Source organism: Rousettus aegyptiacus, unplaced genomic scaffold (genome assembly GCF_014176215.1).
Source record: "Rousettus aegyptiacus isolate mRouAeg1 unplaced genomic scaffold, mRouAeg1.p scaffold_m13_p_11, whole genome shotgun sequence".
Taxonomy (NCBI): Eukaryota; Metazoa; Chordata; class Mammalia; order Chiroptera; family Pteropodidae; genus Rousettus; species Rousettus aegyptiacus.
The window spans coordinates 15,154,473-15,174,332 of record NW_023416286.1 but is presented as its reverse complement, the minus strand read 5'-3'; the positions used below and the strand labels follow the sequence as shown (position 1 = coordinate 15,174,332).

The 19,860-nt window shown below is 35.2% G+C and overlaps 1 long non-coding RNA gene across 1 annotated transcript in view; it reads left to right on the top strand.

The window, feature by feature from the left end:
- The window catches only part of LOC107497780, a 112,943-nt gene that overhangs the window by 14,247 nt on the left and 78,836 nt on the right, over window positions 1-19,860 (top strand). Inside the window, exons 2-3 of the long non-coding RNA XR_001593884.2 lie at window positions 5,987-6,067; window positions 16,294-16,381. This is a non-coding gene — a long non-coding RNA (uncharacterized LOC107497780). The remainder of the gene's footprint in view (window positions 1-5,986; window positions 6,068-16,293; window positions 16,382-19,860) is intronic.

Here is a 19,860-nt window from a genome sequence, read left to right as displayed (position 1 = left end):
TGACATGGGTCTCTTTTGGTTATGCTACTTGGAATTTGTTGAGCTTCTTGGATTTGTAGATTCATATATTTTGTGAAGTTGAGAAGTTTTCAGCTATTATTCCTTCAAATAATTTCTCTACCACTTTCTCTTCTTCTGGGACTCTCATAATACATATATTGGTCCTTTTGATCATATTTCATAAGTTTATTAAATTTTGTTCACTCTTTCATCTTTTTTTTTTCTGCTCCAAAGACTCAATAATTTAGGATGTCCTGTCTTCAGGTTCTCTTATTCTTTTTTTCTGCCTACCTACATCTGCTGTAGAACCTCACTAATGAATGTTCCATTTCAGTTATTATATTTCTTACCTTCAGAATTTCTGTTCGTTTCCATTTTATAATTCTTATCTTTCTGTTGATATTTTTTTTTCGTATACTATGTTCCTGATTTTCTTTAGTTTTTTGTCCATGTCTTCTTAGAGCATATTTAAGAGAGTTGTTTTAGTCTTTGTCTCATTAGTCGATTGTCAGCTTTCTTAAGATTTTCTGCCAATTTACTTTGTTCCTTAGATGAGCTGTATTTTCCTTTTCTGTTTGATTGTTTCGGTAAACCATGTGTTTTTTTGTTGTTGTTAAAAATTGAACATTCAATGATTATAATATGGTAATTCAAGAAGTAAAATTCCTACCCCTCTTCCTCAAGGTTTACTTTGTGTTTTGTTTGTTTGTTGAAAGCGGTGATAATTCATTTGCTTTTAGACTTTTTCAAAAGTCTATTCCTTGTCATGTGTGATCACTGAAGTCCCTGTTACTTTAGCTTGTGTTCAGCTAATAATTTAATAAAGATTTCCTTGAATTCCAGAAAGAGAGAGAGAGAGAATAAAATCACCACTCCCAGTCTTAGTAGACTGGCTCTGTGAGAGGGTATTCTTTCCATTTAGTTAGACCTGCTCTGACCCTCAGAATCAACTGAGGTAAAAGTTTAAGGCTTTCTCAGGATTATTGCATGAACATATGTTATCTATGTATGCATGTCGCTTTCTAGATTCCCCTATAGAAATAACTGCTTTTGAATCTCCTAATTTCCCAGAATCACACTCTACTTTCTTCTCTGGGCCTTAATCTATTGTATGTCTCATCTGAGGATCTATTGCCCTAGGCATCTGTGGGTATGTAATCACCTTGTAGCTTTTATGAATAGAGCCTTCAGCTTTTCTTGCTTGTGTTCTACGTTATGTGAGAAAGAGGCAGGGAATCAGTTCTTCAGGTATCCCCAGCTAGAACATGTTAGAACAATGTACAAAATAATTTGCAAATAAGTTCTACTCTCTCCCTCTGGTTTAAAAAGTGAAAGTGGAAACTGAGTTGTTACTACTTAAGATCAAGACTGTTGTCATTTGTGCAAAGGTTTGCTTTGTTTATTTTTATGATTATATGGAGGAACTTGAGCTTGAAGCTTCCTAGTTCACCATTTTGCTGATGTTACATCATGATTATTTTACATGAACTTACCACATACCAAAAATTGCATGTAGGTTGTTTTCTCTTTGACCCAGACCTACCTATTCTTTACACTTCTCTGACCCGGTCTGTGCTCTGCAGGCTGGTCTATACAAGCCACATCAATGCGCTCTCAGTCCAACTAGGAGGAGAGGGAGGTTATGCATTTAATTCCTTCCCTCAGTGTATACAAGTTGGCTGCATCTTTCCACCAAATGTCACAGCTCTTTTCCAATGACCCTCTCCCTGTAGCTACCCACCTTGAGAAAAGGAACTGTTATTTTCTCTTAATGCCTGAGGTTAGTAAAGAGCTTACAAATCACTATTGCCTTCTGCTGTTTTAGCTTCAAGGTCCTTCAACATCCTTTGCACATGTATCTAAATCTTTCCACACCTTTGTAAATCACTCTTTTATTAACACTCCTTACTACTCAGTTTGAGAGTGCCATCTGTTTCCTGCTGGAACTCTGATTGACACACTGCATTTTGGCTACTATTTCTCTTTCAGAGAAATATTTCTGATTTTGGATAAACATGCTCAGATATTAGCAGGTTATGAAGGCTACTTTTGGTCAAGAGATAGGCATTTACTTTCTTGAATGAAATATTTGTAATATCAGAATGATACTCAGCTTGGGATTCAGAAAAATCTCATTTCATATAAAGGCTTGATCCTGTAATCTTAAATAGGAACAAATTTGAAGTTCACATAACAAGCAAACAAAAAGACTGCCCTTCCTTCATGGGTAGGCAGAGCACAACAACAATCCCCCATCACAGATTGAATCATCTTGCCTTGCTCCAAGTTGAAAAGATAAGTGACCAGGAGAAACTGTAAATGGAGATAATATCTCCTGTGTCTAGAAAAGAGTTACCTATGAGGTAAGCTCAAATATGTTAATTGTTCCTTTTTAAATTCATCTTCCTCGTTGTTGACAGCTTTTTCTTGAGCATAGAGCTGATGAGGCCACTTCCTTAGTCAGAAACCCCCTGTGACTACAAGTCAAAAATGACAAATATTCAGCATGTGAGTGGTCACTCTACTCTTATCTCTCTAAAGATACTTTCAATCTTTGAACGATTTCCATCACAGACTTCCAGGAAACCAATCTTTATGCTGTTCTTTATTCAAGGTAAATATATTTTTTCATTCTGTCCTATAAAATGTGTTTCAAATTCAAAAGCATAGAACTACACAATCTGGCCCCAATTTTCCACCTAGCATTTGAGCACTTTTCCTCTTACTCTTTGGTGTCTTATCTTTAGCTCTTTGCACTGCTCATAGCTCATATCGGGTATTTAAAATATTCGTTAGACTAATATTGATATAATCCTATGAATTAAAATTCTCTTTAAATATACATATGCAACATTTAAATCTGAGCCAAATCTGAACATTGATGTAGCACTAGATAATATTTGTAAGTTAGTTTAGGGCATTTATTTGTATACATTTATTTACACATATTTAGGAGCAAAAATGATATATTAGATGAAAAGTTGGGAAGTATATTGCTTAGAGAGCAAAATGACATGTTCACACCCAAGACACTTTTAACTGACTTTTACAAGCAGATGGCCCTGATGACATTGGTCTTCTCACAGTAAAGTGGTTAACACATTCACATGTGAAGTCCCATATTTTCTTAGTTGTGGCTGGCTCTCCAAACTGTAGCTCATTGTTTCTGAGACAAGCCCTCAAGCAAATTCCTGCTGTTCTCCCAAGTCATCTCAATTTTACCTCTCCTTAGAAAAACCAATTACTGACTTTTTTGGTTTAAGCTTCTTAGCACTAATTAACTAAATTCACATTAGAATTTAAACTTGAGTTTTTTAAACAGAAGAGTAAAACAAAAAACAATATATTTTTTAAATTAGAATTAAATTTTAAAATGTATTTAAGGAAAAAAATCAATTCTGAATATAGACAAGTATTGATACCTCCTACTTAACAATGCGATGAAGAGCATGCCAAGTTAATATTAGATTAATTTCATTTCATCAATTTTCATTGAGTGACTGCTTTGTGTTGGAACCGGACTGAAGGTTGGGAAAAGCTGACTGTCAAAGCAGGCCACTGCCCACCTCCCAAGTTCATACATGAGCACAGGGGTAAAAGACATGGGCACAGATTGTTGTAACCTGATTATTAATTGTAAACTTTACTCTCAGATAATATTCTAAAGCTATACTTTATTGAGCACTTACTGTGTAATGGGCAATAATTATTTTATATATATTATGTCATTTAATTCTCATGGCAACTCTGTAAAGTAGATATTACCCATTTCACTTCAGAGACAAGGAAATTGAAACTCAAGAAGTATAGGTAACACAAAGTTCAATTAGTTAATAATCACAAAGAGCTAGAAGTTAATTACTGGAGTTACATTTTTAGAAAGACAAACTTTGAAAACTTTAAAACATAAACCCAAGGGTACAAATAATCTTAAAATTGAATTTTCAGTTTTTAGATAATTAAAGATATCTCAAATATGTGATAGTTGTTGTCAACCCCAAAAATAATTTTTGTTCTAAGTAGTTTCTTTACCAAAATGACCCCACTGGAAAATATTTTCAAAATCTCTTTTTAAAGCAGCAAAAATAGATTTAGATGTAGCAAAAAAATAATTGTTGATTTTGATTTCAGCACAGGATTTATCTTCATAAATAACCCAGGGTGGTATGTGGATGTGTGGCCAAGAGTGATAAGATTATAGAATATCAACTAGAAACACAGTCACAATAGTGGAATCTGGGAGTGCATATTTGAAATTAGATTTGGCATATTTGAAACAGCTTTATTATTTTTATTGTTTGAACATATTTTGAAAGCGAGAACAGTGGACTAGGACAAAATAATACTATTTTTATGAGAAAATTTGGCGTAATTTCTATGCAGCAAAATTACTTTCATTAAGAAATTCTGATTATTAAACTTTGAAGAAATATGCCTCTCTTTCAGTGAAACTTTTGTAATGCCACAGAATAGGTATTGTTCAGATCCTCAGAGCAGACTTTACATTTCAAGGGACTGGAGTGAGCTACAAGGTGACCCAGGACTTGAGTCTTATATGCAAACTTGTTTGCACAGTGGCCAGAAATAAGAAGATATAGTTGAGAGAAACTGCTGAACACAACCTGAACTTTCTTCCAAGAGCTCCCTGCACAAATGCAAAAAAGCAAAGTGAACTTCATTTGGAAGATAACTCAAGAATTCTATAATCAAGATTTTCTCTATCAGGGAAATGGCAATTAAGTTGGAAGGATTGCACCAGAAGGCAATGAACAATCTTTGGGGGGAAAAAAAAAACAAACAGAAAATTGAGAAACTTAAGTTGCACATGTAAAGTCAGCAGGAACTGGAGTTTTTAGTTTAGGGTTTCAGAACCACCAGAAAGAGCAAAATTTTGTGAGTGTGTATTTGTCTCTGTTTTGAGTATGGAGGGTAGATCTGGAAGGTGTAGACTGATCTCATTCATTCATTAGTCAGATGGCATTATTTAGTAAATTGCTCTAGAGGTAGGCAATGCAAATTAATGTAGCAAAAACTCTTAGAAATTTAGGGGATACAAAAAAAAACTAACAATTTATTAGTTTTAATCTTAGAACAAAATTTATTGAACAGAATTTGCTTAGTTTGTATATGTATGTCTGTGCAGCTCAAAGTGCAAAAAGGATAGAATATCAACTAGATAAACAAATTGAGAAATTCACATTCTACCATCTACCAGTTGTGTGGCCTTTGGCACTTTGATTCACTTTTGTGAGCCTCAGTTTCTTCATCTGTAAAATGAAGATAATGAAGGGACCTAGTTCATAGGCTTCTTGTGAGATACAAGCTTAACATTGCCTAGCACTAGTATTTCAACTCATTAAATAATACTATTATCATCAAAGAGCTATGTTGTATAATTAGACAATAAATCCTGGCTTTGATTAAACATGGTTTGCCAAATCTTAAAAGAATTACCTTCTATATGTCTTTCTGTCCCTCATCATTTTCTGACATTGAAGAATTTTCCTGGGAAGTAAATAAAGTCTCATTTCCTGCAACTGAAATAAGTGAATCTCCTAGGAGGTTCCTCCTCACATACTTGCAGAAGACCCTACTAGACTTTTTCAAGATGACCTAAACCCAGATGGTCAGTTGGCACTAGAGGTTGCAATAAGAGAAGAAAATTGCAAACCTTTATGTGGTAGCTTCTAGAGGATAGACAATTTTCTTACATGATTCTCTTTCACAGCCTCTAAAGCTTAGCTCTCATGGTAGGTAGGTGTCGATGTCAGCCACGGGAAAGGAGGGTGGGGTGGTTAGAGCATTCGCCGTTACTGTGGGCAGGGATTGGCTCCCATACAGTGTAACCTCTTCCTGATGTTCCAGAGACAGGCCAGGTAGGCAAGGAGGAAGCAGAAGATACCATCATACCTAGATTTCAGAAAGGTTTTTATTCTATTCAGAACAACTTGAGAAGATGCCCTAATTTATACCCGTGTTTCTAAAGCAGGGTTTTCAAGAAGATCCTGGGAAGGACTGCAGAGACCAGAGCGATGGAACATGGCAGAAACTGAACTCCTGGAGCTGGGTCAGCATCTTCAGCACCATTCTACTGGCTCCTCAGCACTGTTCATACTCTATCTGACCTTTCAGTATTTTCTCTCCTGCCATGCCCTTTCTGTCATCTTATCTCTACTGTACCTTCTTGTTAGAGGAAGATTCTTACCTAGGTTGTTACTGGGTCCCACCCTTCAATCAGGATTTCATTTCACCAGGTATGTCAAAATCACCCTAGAGGAATGTGGGCTGTGCTCCCTGATAATTTCTCCTTTCTTCATTGCTTGTCTTCCTTGCTCCCTACTTCCTTCTTTTCCTCTCATACTTCATTTTTCTCCTTTCTCCCTCTTTCCTTTCCTTTCTTCCTTCCTGACAGTATATTTACTGACTGCCTATTATAAGCTTGGTGTTAATTATCTGTGTTTAGGTTGGGCTCTTGGACTCTTAAATTTGAAGATAACAGCAAATAGTGTGAGACTGCTAACACCTCGAAAGGGAGGAAAATTTATGCATGTGTTGAATAAATGCACTCAAGATAATTAGAAAAATTGTGAAATGATTTAAACTTGAATAAGTTTAGGCCCAAGGTAGCGCAGAACCAAATTTCATTGCGGAATAGGTGAGATTCCAAAAATGAAGCAAAAATAGATCAGCAAAGCAAGTCAAATGTATTTTCTGGGCTCCCCCTGGCTCCCACCACCACCCTCAAAACATTCTGGCCTATGCCAGGGCCTATGGAAGGTAAGAGGAAATTGGAAAAGATGCTTTGGGGAGCCGTCTTGAGACACACGTCATTTTGGAACTGCTGAGCAATATACTATGGACAGATTCCCTGGGGATTTTCAGGCCTATGACTTTTGAAACAGGTAAAGCCACTGCAGAGGTTTAGGGGCCTCCCAGGAAGGAGTAAGTTTCCTACAGTGAATCATCCTTTGTTCAGGAGGATTTTTCTGACCTCAGCTTCCAAACGGCTCACTGAAACCTTATTACTCAGAGGACATTGGAGCAGAACACCACCAGAATATACACTTTATTTATGTTTGGGAGCATTTTTCAAAGGAACATTTGAACCCAAAGTGGCCCATGATCCCTAGAAACCCTGAGTAGAGGTTTGACATCTTAGAAATCTGTCATGCTTTGTGGAAAATTCTAGAAAGGTCTAGTTTTGTTTGAAAAACAAAACTAATTATTATTAATATGAAAATGTAACCCAGCTTACACTTTCTAATAAAAACTGCAAACTCAAAGTAAAACCAGTTAAATCTTTTAGAGATCTAGATATATCACTTAAAATCGATGTGCTTTTATTTAGCTAATTCAATTAATTTTGGACTTCTGGGATGCACAGAGAAAAATTGCAATACTTAGATAAGTATTTTTAAGTCTTCAATATTTACTTTTTCCATTTTCACTTTTTTTCTTTTTAGTGAAGCGTAATGTCTTCCAGCCTTAGGCTTGCAGGTCCATGTGTATCTCTGTAACTGACCCCAGAATATTTACTTATAACATTTATAAAAATACCCTGCATGCCAAAAATTGCTAGCTGCAGGAAAACGATAAAATAAAAAAAAAAAAACATTTAATATGCCATTGGGAATTCCCTTACACGTTAAATAAAAGGCTCTCTCAGAGGGCTCACAGACCTTGGAAGGCCAGCAGATTCAAGCCACACAGAAGAACAACAGCAGGAGGTAACACATGCAGAGAATTTGCTCTGGCTAGGGCCCCTTCATGTTCTCCAGAAAACACAGCCTGAAGGAGGTTTTGACTTCATTGTCAAAGGGCTCAGGGGCAAATGTGTCCAAGCACTGTGTGGCTTTTCCATTGGAGTTTTCATAGTTTTTCACATCTTCCCCAGGGTCATCCCACCATGTGGCACCTATTTTGCTCCCGACCTGCGGACCACAGTCTGTTTAATTTTTTCCCCAGCTTTACTGAAATATAATTGGTATATAACTTTGTCTAAGTTTAAGGTGTACAATGCAATCATTTGATACACACATATATTGTGAAACATTTACTATAATAAAATTAGTAAACATGTCCTCCACCTGGCATATGTAGAGTGTTTCTAAGGGAGAAGTGCTAGAGAAGTGATACAGGAAATAATGTAGTGGGAAATACCGCCAGGGTAAGTAGTTCTGGTTTCCTACCCTGACTCTGCATATATTGACCAAGTCATTGCATGTCTCTGGACATCATATATATCCAGAGTTTTCAGCCCTAATGGTTTCAAGAAGTACCCTTACTACCTAAGTTAGTGACTTGGAGTAGGTGGGTGTTTAGCTACCCCCCACCCATTCCCATGTCAACCAGCTCTGCCTTATCAATTTTATGTTTTGAATAACACATAATATTTAATTCACAAAACGTGTCTTCTGTTAAAAAGAAAAGTTTAACGACAACCTCTGGAACAAAAAGAGATTCCTATTAAATATTAACATAATTCGGGGCTCAGTAATATCTTGGACTCTAATTTCTTTCTTCTTGGTATTCCCACTAAAACCTGGTCATAATGGATTTGTTACATCTAGAGAAACTAACGAGCTGTCAGGGCATAAGCACCCAGACATGGTCCATCTGAGAGGTGGAGTTGGGTGGCATGATTCAAGGATGATATTATCCTCCTTTTGCAAAGGATGATGCGATCCTACAATCTTCAAGTTGAGCCAGTTGGCAGAATGTCTTTCTTCTCTTTTGGGTTACTTTCTGTTAGAATGGCACCAAAGTAGTGTACTGTGTCCCAACTGTCTGCCAAAATGTTTTGCTTGTTTGTTTTGTTGCTGTTTTTGTTTGTTTGTTTGTTTGTTTTTCTAAACCGAATCAGAGCCCTTCCCAAGATCCAGGAAGCCCAAGAGAATTGTACTGGGGCACATATGAGTGACAGGAACTCTGATAACAGTTAGTCTCTTGCTGAGATGCTTTGCTATGAGGCCAAGCTTGTCCTGAGATGATCTTTCCCAGTTGGCTGCTTAGGACTTTATGAAAACAAATTCTTGAGAAGTCTACCAAACAAATTTATCCAAATCCCAGTAGTGAGTGCCACTGGTCCAGCTACATTTATCATACCTTCCTCTGTTTTTCCAAAGTCCTCATTTTAAGCAACACAGAATATCTAAAATCAGTCCATCATTCAATATCTATCTGTTGTGCTAGATGACACACTTAAGGTTTACCTTTGATTCAATTTCTGCCAACCTGATAATATTGACTCACAATTCTATTACCAATTCAAACTAAACATGACAAAAACAGGTTTTTACTGGGCAAAAAACACACAGGGAAGTTTACAATTCAGCTGCTTAATATTACCTCTAATCTTAACATCAAAGGATAGTTTTATTAACATTCAGTTTGTTCTCTATCTTCTCTATATGTACATAACATTTTTTACAGCAATAAGATCATGTAATACAAACAGTTTTAAAATCTGCTATTTTGTCTTTAAACAATAGTCTGAACATTTTTTTCATCTTAATTAGCATTCTTTTACAATATACTTTTAATGAATTATAAAGTGTATAATTTAACGAATTTCTCAATTCTCCTAAAGTTGGAATACCGTTCAGAAGCTCAGATGTTCTAATTTTTTTAATATTGAAAATCTTAAGATGAATATCCTTATGCCTGCATATTTATTCTTATAGTTGAAATTCCAGTAGCAAAGAGAATGTTTTAATAAATATTAAAGATGTTAAATAAATATTGCCAAATTTTCCTCTAGAAAGATGAATCCATACTTGTGCTACCACTGTTTGTTTATTTCCCTGAACCCTAGCCAACATTGGGTATAATATTTTTAATCTTCATCAGTTGAAGGAGAAGGGATAGTATCTTTTTTTTTTGCTTTAATTTGAAATGTTTTACATTGTAGTAAGAGTGAACATTGTCTCAAAAAAGTGTTGATCATCTGTATTTCTTCTCTGGACAGTGCCTATTCATGTCTTTTGCTCTTTTCCTCTTGGTGCAGTCGTCTATTGATTTATAAAAGATTATATATTAAGAGTCTTAATCTTTTATGTAATATGTATGTAACATATATTTTTCCAGTGCTCTAAGCCTGAAAATGTTGTTTAGCCAATTTGTGATAAAAAATGGTTAAAAAAAACTATTGATTTTTTTTAGAAATTGTTTTTGATTTGGTATCATCCTTAGAAAGTACTTCCTCACCCTCAAGATTATATAAATATTGCTTTTTTCTTCAAATGTTTATGTTATTTTCATTTCACACTGAAGTTATTAGGCATTTATATTGAAATACAGTATGAGATAGACTTCTGATCTCTAAACCAAATATTCAGGCTACTGGCAGATTTTTTTAATTAAATTTATTGGAGGGAAAAACATTAGTTAATAAAATTGTATAGGTTTCAAGTGTACAATTCAATATTACATCATAGATATATTGCGTTATGTGTTCACCACCCAAAGTTAAATTTCCTTCCATCTCCATATATTTGACCCTTTTACCCTTATCTACCTCCCCACTTCCCTCCGGTAACCACTAAACTGTTATCTGTATCCACGAGTCTCTCTTTGTTTGTCTTATATGTTTGTTGCTTTTAGTTTTATATCCCACATATGAATGAAATCATATGGTTCTCAACTTTTTCTGTCTGACTTATTTCACTTAGCATGATAATTTCAAGATCCATCCATGTTGTCACAAATAACATTATTTCATCTTTTCTATTGCTGAGTAATATTCCATTGTAAATATATACCACATCATCTTTATTCAGTCATTGATTGAAGGGCACTTCAGTTGTTTCCATGTCTTGGCCACTGTGAATAATGAATGTTAGGTATAAATATCTATGTGGATAAATGTTTTCAAGTTTTTTGTGCAGATACTCAGAAGAAGGATTGCTGGATCATGGTAATTTTATTCTTAGTTTTTTGAGAAACCTCCATACTGTTTTTCATAGTTGCTGCACCAATTTACATTCCTATCAGCAGTGTATGAGTGTTCTTCTTTCCCCACAACCTCTTCAACACTTGTTTTGTCTTATTGATGATAGCCATTCTAACAGTGTTAGATGGTATCTCATTGTGGTTTAGATTTGGATTTCCTTAATAGCTAGTGAAGTTGAGCATCTTTTTATATGTCCGTTGCCCATTTGTATATAGGGGTAAGTATCTGTTCAGGTCTTCTGTACTGGCAAAACTTTTTAGTTCTTCTTTCACAGCCCCTGCTGTATTTAGCTCTCTCTGCATAAACACAACTTTAATTGGTCTACTCTCCAAAACCAAGCTCAACTTTAAACTAGTCAAAACTATTCAGAATCTCAAGGCAATTAAAAATGTTGTCTTATAATCTTGTAATTAAAAAGTAAATAAATTTTTATTAATTTTACCAATTGTAAGATAACAGTTCATTGTTCAAACTAAAGTATAATTTACTAAGTCCAAAATGTCACTGTTGGTTATTAGAAAGCAAAGTTCCCTTAACTAGGGTTCTCTTCTCAGGTCTTTATGTCTTTTCTTCCTAAGCTCTGAAGAAGCAGTAGCTCACTGCTACCTGTGAGCCTTCTTTCAAAGTAAGCCATGTAGATACAACTTTATTCCTCACCACCATCTAAGTTTCATCTTTCAAACTGGTGTGAAGGTTCTGTTTTTCTCCAGAAGGTTTCAATGTGTCACTTAGATGAGAACCCAAAGACTTTTCTGTCTTCTCTCTCCATGCACCTTTGTAGATTTACCATTGCTACCTCCACTAAATTTCAGTCACCTCCAACATAAATGGATCCTAAGGTTTTTTAATATGATTAATTTTTTAGAAGAGTTTTAGATTACAGAAAAATTGAGAAGACAATCCAGAGAATTCCCAGCAAGATTTTTTTTAAGTGAGAATTCTATAACTCTTTTATGTTAGTATGTCTTTTACTTAAGTATGTGGCAAAAAATGGTTCTATGGAAAGTAACCTCACAAGGTGATCTGATCATAAATTCCTAACTGGGAAGGTCATGATAGGTCATTATGTCCCAAGTGTATAACTTTTTAGTAAAAGGTTTAACTTTGCTTTAAGCAAGCACTTCTATCGTTTCTGTACATCTCTCTAGGTTACCGCCTCTTTAAAATACCACCTTTCAGACCCCTCTTTCTAAAGCTGAAGAGAACCATAATCTTAAGTAGTCTGTAATCTGATCCTCCGCCTTGTTTTCTCTCACTTTCATGTAATCTTCCTTATATTTCTTCCTTAATGTAAAATGCATAAAAGAAACTGTTAACTGTCATTCTCCACAGTACTTTAGATCTTGCTCTGTGGCATATATTATCAGTTTTGGCTCAAATAAACTCATAAAAATTTTCTACATGGTTGGTTTTTTTACATATGCAAGTAGATATCAGTGCAGTTTTCATTTGTGTAGACATTTCAGAGTGGATTACTTTTAAAATATTAGCTCCTAGAAAATAATGAAAATCCCTTTTAATAGTGCCACATTTTTAACATAAAAGTCTCTTAATAATTATTGACGATAATGGTGACTACTATCATATTTTTACTCTTGGAGGTACTCTAAAGGTAAAGAGGCACATTTTTAAATTATTTCTTATTTGAATAAGTATTTCTTTCCTACAGTTTTTTTCTTTCTTTAATACCAAGGCATTCACTTGGCTCTATTTTATCAGTTTGTTTTTATGTTTATCTATTTTTAGATCTTGTGTTTTAAAAGATCCTATTGCTACACTGCCTTTCGATTTCTAGAGTGGCATAACCTTTTTTAAAAATAATTCTCTTTTCTTATCATCCATTGGCATTTTATTTGAAGAACAAATGATTTATGAATACCCTTTGTACAGATATATTTATTTATATGCTTCCTATGATGTCTAAATCTGTCCCCAGGTTTAAAAGCAATTCAGGAAAAAAAAATCAGCATGTTCTGGTATTTCAAGAAGGATAATTTGAAAATTCTGAGGTGCATGTTAAATTTAAATTCTCCTTACTTTGTTTTGTATTTTCCTAGAATTTTAATTTTGTCTTCTAAGTCACATTTTAAACAAAAGTATACCACGTTCTTTCTCAGTCTCATAACTTTTTGTGTTAATTATAAGATCAGTGTTTTTAACAGTGGCCAAAATATACAGCAGAACATGATAAAGAAGTAAATCTTTTTCCCTTTGATAAATTTTGTTTGTTATTGTTATTGTAGAAGTGTGATTAAAAAAAAAAAAAGCTCTACATGTACTGTGAATGCACAGCAGCTAAAACATTTGACCAGAATACTTCTTCCCAGAATAAGATGTGGTCTGTAGAATCAAAGATCATCACGGAGCACAGGAAAGTAAAGTGAATAACCTGGGTTAGATGGCATTTGAGTCTTCACTGAGATCAAGAACTCCCTATCAATGTCATTCTGCAGAGATGTGAGGACTGGAGGGATACTTCTTGATAGTTTATTTACCTGTTTCTTGTCTGTATCCTTTCCCCTTCCCCCTAGAATGTAAACTCCCTTAAAGCAGGAACATTGTCTGTCATGGTCACACTCATTTCCCCTCACCTAAAACAATGGCTTTCTTCTAGTAGATACACAACAAGTATTTGTTGAATAAACAAATATATAAATAACTCAAGAATATAAAATTGTCTTAAAAGAAAAACCATTATTCACTACATTGGCAGTGACACCAGCCTAAAGCTATTCTTGCTTAGTTATTTAGCAAACTTTTCTATTCTGTGGCTAGCTTAAGTAGGAAAAAGAAAGGGCTAAAGGCAAGCTCTCAGAAGCTGTCCCAGTCTCATTTGAGCTCTTAAATTCAAGGAAAAAATAATAATAAGGAGAAGTAGCAGGAAGAACAAGTAGGAGGGGAAGAGGAAGAAAGAGAAAAAGGAGGAGAAGGAGAATACATACGTTTTTTCTGTATGCTTAGTTCTCTATAAAGTTTCTTTTGAAAAATTCTAATCTTGTTTATCAACTGAATAGTGAAAAAGAAGATGTTCAACACAAAGACAATCAATTAGGGAAATCAGCAAGTAACCTAGTGGTCTATTGTTTGGTGATATCTGAGATAGAAATAATAGAGAATCTGATTTTGATGATCCCAGTTAAACGTGGGTGTTTTTAAATGTACTACCCCCACCTTGGAAAATTCCACACTATGTCAGTTTTAGTTTTTAAGCTGTAAGTAACAAAACATCTCAATCAACTAGATTAAACATAAGGTAAACTTGTACCCTCATAACAGGAAGTTTAGTTGTAGAGCAGCTCCTGGGTCAGTTATTTCAAAGGCTGATATTATCAGAGACTCATTCTATTCCTATCATTCCACTTGACCACCCTCAGTCTGGAATTTGTCTTCAGACAAACCCTATCTCTGTGTTGTTGTTTGGCAATAATAGTTCCAGGTATTCCATCCAGCTTTCCTCCCTCAAGTCTATTTGTAGAAGAGTGGCCATCCCTTTTTTTGCATCTCTTTTTGCCAATGAGAAAGCCTTTCTTGGAATTCCCTCAGTAGATTTCTTCTCACATTTTATTGGCCAGAAACAACTTCTCCTAAACAAATCCTTGGCTAGAGTATAGCTTTATTGCTTAGGGGTATACAAGACTTATCCTGAGCTAGATTTAGGGATCCTCTTAAGAAATATGAACACTTGAACAAGTTCAGAATATTGTTAGCAAGGAACAAATAATGGAACGAATTTTGAGTAGGCGGCTAACAAGGTCTGCCACATATCCTTCCCATTATCTTTTTCAATTCTTGCCTTTCTTTATTTTTACCTAACAAAAGATATAGTTGATATTCTCATTCCTTGAATAGGTATTTGATAAATGACTCTAACTCCAGAGAGCAGTAGGAGTTTGAGCTAGAAATCTGAGAGCCATCTACATAAAGGTGGCATTTATAGCAATAAAACTGGATGAGATGCCCTATGAGTGTGAAAAAAAAGAGTTCCAAGGATTGATATTTGGGACACTCTAATGTTTAGAAGCCAGAGACATATAATAAAACAGCAACAAGGACTGAGAAGGAGCAATCAGAGAGATAAACAGAAAATAAGAGTGTGATATCTTGAAAGTCAAATGAAGAAATAGTTTCAAGGAGGAGAAAGTGATCAAAGACGTCACTAATGACTTCCATATTCCGAAATCCAATAATCAAAACTTAGTCATATTATTTAAACTGTAAACGACCTTGTTGAAGAGCTTTCTGTAAAGAATAACGGAAAATATGGCACAGTATTTGGACAAATACAGCTGATGAAAATGATTTGATTAGGGGCAGGAATACTGACTATATAAAAAGGAGAGGAGAAAATTGCTAGGCAATATCCTTGAGTGAAAAACACAGGGAATGGTATCTCAATTTCGTGTAAGAGTTCAGGATTTGCCCTTGGCAAGGAGCCAGTATAATACATTCATAATAACAAAAGGGAAGGTGAACTATAGCAGAGGTGCTATATCAGTTAGTCTATAAACACCTGTTGAAGTTCTCTTTCAATTACTTGATTTTCTCAGCTAAATAATAAGCAATTCATTAGCTGAGAGTGTGGGGGTGGTGAAGTAATGAGAAGTTTGAGGAAAGTAACAAAACATGAAACAATTGTCAGGGAATGAGAAAGATAGAATTTACTAAGGAAATATAGGATGGTGAACTTTTTTACTTAAATGCTACTATATATAGAACTCTAACTTAAAGATAAAGCCTAAAATGAGCTCCCCTGTCCTTGTAATGATCAGTGGTAATTAAACTGAGTTATAAGGTTCCTGAAAAACACATTTGCATAGTATCTCAGTGGTGCGGAAATCCTCTATTATAAGAGAGAGAAAAACCACTGCTACTTTCATTCAAAGTAACCCACCACCCAGGCACATTTGTTTTATTCTTAGATAATTCTAGGTGTTTATGCTTACAAGATAGCTCACATGAGCATGATATATTCCAAACTCATTTCCCAGGTGCTGTGGGTTTTAACATTGTCAGGCACATGTCACATCTCCTTGACGAGCAAGAAGCTCTGACCAAAACTCAGTATGAATTGATTACCTGAAAATACATATCAGAGTACTAAAAACTATGGGCACAGGTTCCACCTGTGCTGAAATCCTAACTCTATTTCTTTCAACAATATTTTTAGTTGAACTAGTTGCTTAACTTCACTGTGCCTATTTCCTCATCTATAAATGAGGATAAAAATAAGGTTTTGTGAATATTGCCAAATGGATTAACTAAGTAAAGCATTCAGGACAGTGCTGGCACATAGTAAGCACCAATAAATATTAACTGTTTTATGATTATTGATTATTATTCAGGAACTAAGGGGTTCATGGAACTGATAACTTGGAAGACTAAATCAAGGACTGGCCCTGCCTAAATATGGACAGCATGATCAGAGTAGAGGTAAGATGGGTTTTATCGTTTCTCCTTTAAGCCCAAATGAAACTACTTTGCATGGGAGTTTCAACACAAACTATTAATTTAAAAAATAAGGACAAAAACAATAATACTGAGTTAATTACACACAAATGTACATAATTGCTTTAGGTAGCTATATTTACAAATGTTGACATTATTTAAAGTTCATGCAATAGCATTTCGTTGGGGAGGAATCAGCATTATCTTCTAGCTACAGCTGACCAGAGGCAAAGTCTCAACCTGGGTCAGCTTTGTGCATCTTTTCCTTGGTTTCACCAAGGTGCTAGCTGATTTCTTTACTTATCACACTGTCTCTGGAAGCCTGTTAGTTACATGGACTCCTAAGACGTCTCCTCCATTTCAAATGAAATTCTCATATTCAGGGCTTTTCTCTCTTTTGCACTTGCTTCTTCTGTAAAATATTCTTTTCCTCTCTCTCTGAGTCTGGGCAGGAAATTGCAATTCTCATTTAGTCCATTACTCCTAGTTCCACAGATTGGAATATGTTCATCTCCAAGGGTAAAAAGCAGTATGAATAAGGAGACCCAGAGCCTTGAGATTTGCTTGCTATACATTCAGGGTTCATCAGTCTTATCAAAGGTACATCATATAAACTACTTTAGTATAAAATAAACATAAATATATTGTGCTAAGTGTTCATAATTATTTAAGATGAAACACAACATACCAAGAAATTCTACATCATGAAATCGGCCACTTCAAAAAATATTCCAGGTACTTGTTCACTAGCTTCTGCTATTGGGCATATGTAGGTGTCATTTTAAATAATTTTATTACATTTATTACCTAGACTGCTTCCTTGTCCAAAATGATTAATGACTTCATTACCTTAGGATAATGCTCAAATCTTTTAACATAGTTTAGAAAGCCCTCCACCATCTAGCCCTGTCTACTTCAATTTCATTTCTTCTTGCTTGCCAACCTCTTTTTCACAATCTACTTATTCTCCAGCCATATTGAATTCCTTCAATTTCTTTAAAGTCTCCTATGAACTTACCTCTGTGTGCATAATTGTAGTTAACTTTTTCTTGTTCCTCTGCCTATATATTCTCCGAGAAACCCATACTTCCTCTGTCATGGTACCTCCCACACTTTATTGGTTTTGTATATATAATTATCTGTCTTTCACTTAACAACTTTGTTTTCCACCTGCCCAATGCTATATTAGTAGCTCATCACTATATACCTAGCTTCTCACACAATGCCTGATACAGAGGTAATATAATTGTGTATGAATGAGTCTACACATTTGTGCTGGACTCATTTTCCCTCCTGTTAAACTATTTATTTATTTTCCTTTCTTGTGGAGTTTCTCTTAGCATTCACTTCAATAATACATGTTTTTTTTCAGGGTCTCCTAACTCTAAGAACAGATCCCATTCATCCCATTTTTCTAAAGAACTCCCTTTTAATCATTCGGTTAATCACTATGGTCAGGTGATTACCATCTACATTAATTCTTTGTGTTCTATTGTGACTTTCTCAGGGATTCAACTCTCCCTACAGTCTTCTAGGGTCCGCAGATGACAGTGAACATTCTGGCCTCTCTTATCAACAGTCTGAAAGAGGTTATTTTTTCCACAATTTGGGATAGGAAGATGCCACCAGAAAAATTATTATCATAGGCTAATGTTTCAAGATATGACCTTATTTCACTTTTATAAGATGAGATTCTGAAGGTGTTTTATTAATGGCGGGTCAGGGGTAGAGGCAAAATTAGATTGGATTTGAGAGAGGAATTAAACAATGACAGCAAGGAACTTTAATAATAAAGTGGCCCATAATCAATTTATAGCACCAAAGAAAAATAGTGAACTTGGATCCAGCCCGGGCTTCTAGTATATCCAAAAAACCAAATCTGGTTAATGTAGCCATAGAAATAGAATATTCTCCAAAGTGGTGTTCCTCATTTTTTCAAAATGAAATCACTTAGGTTGAAACAAGTTCTCAGCACTTATTTGAGTGCAGGAAAATGGTTCATATTTTTTAGAGGGTGGGTTTGCTAGGATTATATAAATTGTTAAAGAACTAGCCAAACAGGCTGGGATTCAGGAAAGACCTACCACCCCTGTAATATATTAAGTATGAGCCAGGACCTATTATTCAGAGTCTAGGTACATCAAAGAGAGGGTTTTTATTCAAGGAATGGGTCCTATTGGTGTCAAAATACTGAAAAAGTGAAAAAGAGACTAATAGGTAACCCAGAGAAAAATAAATAAGAAGTAACTAACATCTGTGGAATGCAGGGAAGGAGTGAAGCAACCAGAATTAGGAACTCTGAGGATCAGTCCTATGGAGCTGTTCCCAGGGATATTGATCAAAAACAAGCAGATATGGTGGTGACTGATATGCACGTGCTAGTACATATGCCCTAGGGACACTGGACTTGGTTCAGTATAGGAGTAAACTAAGTCCTGGCCTTATCTGTTCTTAAAATGAAGTTTCTAAAAGATTTGGTCAGGATTGGACCAACTGGAAAGTCCTGAACCAACAGGAAAACACCTTCAGAATCTCAACCGAGAACTGAGGCTGGGAATATCTTGAAAATTTAGCATTAGATGAAGCATATTATATGTTAAACTAAAATATATGGGATAATGACAAGACAGAATGTAGAGGCTAGGCACGGTACCTGAAAAATGTTATGAAGGCATGCAGAGCAGTCAGAAAGAAAGAAAATATGGTCAGAAAGATAGCAATTGCTTCAAGGAATGCAAGTTTCTGGAAGACAAAGAGGGAGTACTTTAATAATATAATGTGTTAATAATATAAGTCCCCTAGAAAAGTTAAATAAGATGAGAACTTAAAAAAATGCTATTACATTTGATGGCTATGTTGTCATTGGCAACCTTTGGGAAGAAAGTTTCCACAGGGTAATGACAAAATCTATCGAACTGGATTGATGAAGAAAGATGGTGTTGAAAGTATGAGCAGTTTACGCAGACTTCTTTATTGAGGTATTGGCTATGAAGGGAAGAAAAGAAGAGGCTGAAAATTTGAGGTTAATCAGGGACAATGAAAGAAATAGGAAAGATTTTGTCACATTAATAGCACAAAAGAAAGGATATAGTAGAAGGCAAAAATATGAAAATCCAAGAAAGAAGAGGAAGGATTTAAGCCTGGGATAGGAGAATGTCAAGGTATAACAATCCATCAGTGGCTCACGCCCCAAATATATTCTTCTAATCAAGCTGGAGACATTCCTTTGGTGGAAGCATATGTTATGAAGGCATGTAGAGCAGTCCAAAAGAAAAAAAAAATATGGTCAGAAAGGGGAGCCTTATCAAATGTCCCTAGTAAATTACCTCCTTTTTTTACCTAGAAAAAGAAGCCAGCTGAATCACTTTTATGAGAGACACCCAGGTGTCCATTACCATGAAGGGAAAATGGAAAGGTTATAAACTAGTCTTTGCCACCAGGTAGAAATATTCAAATACATGCAG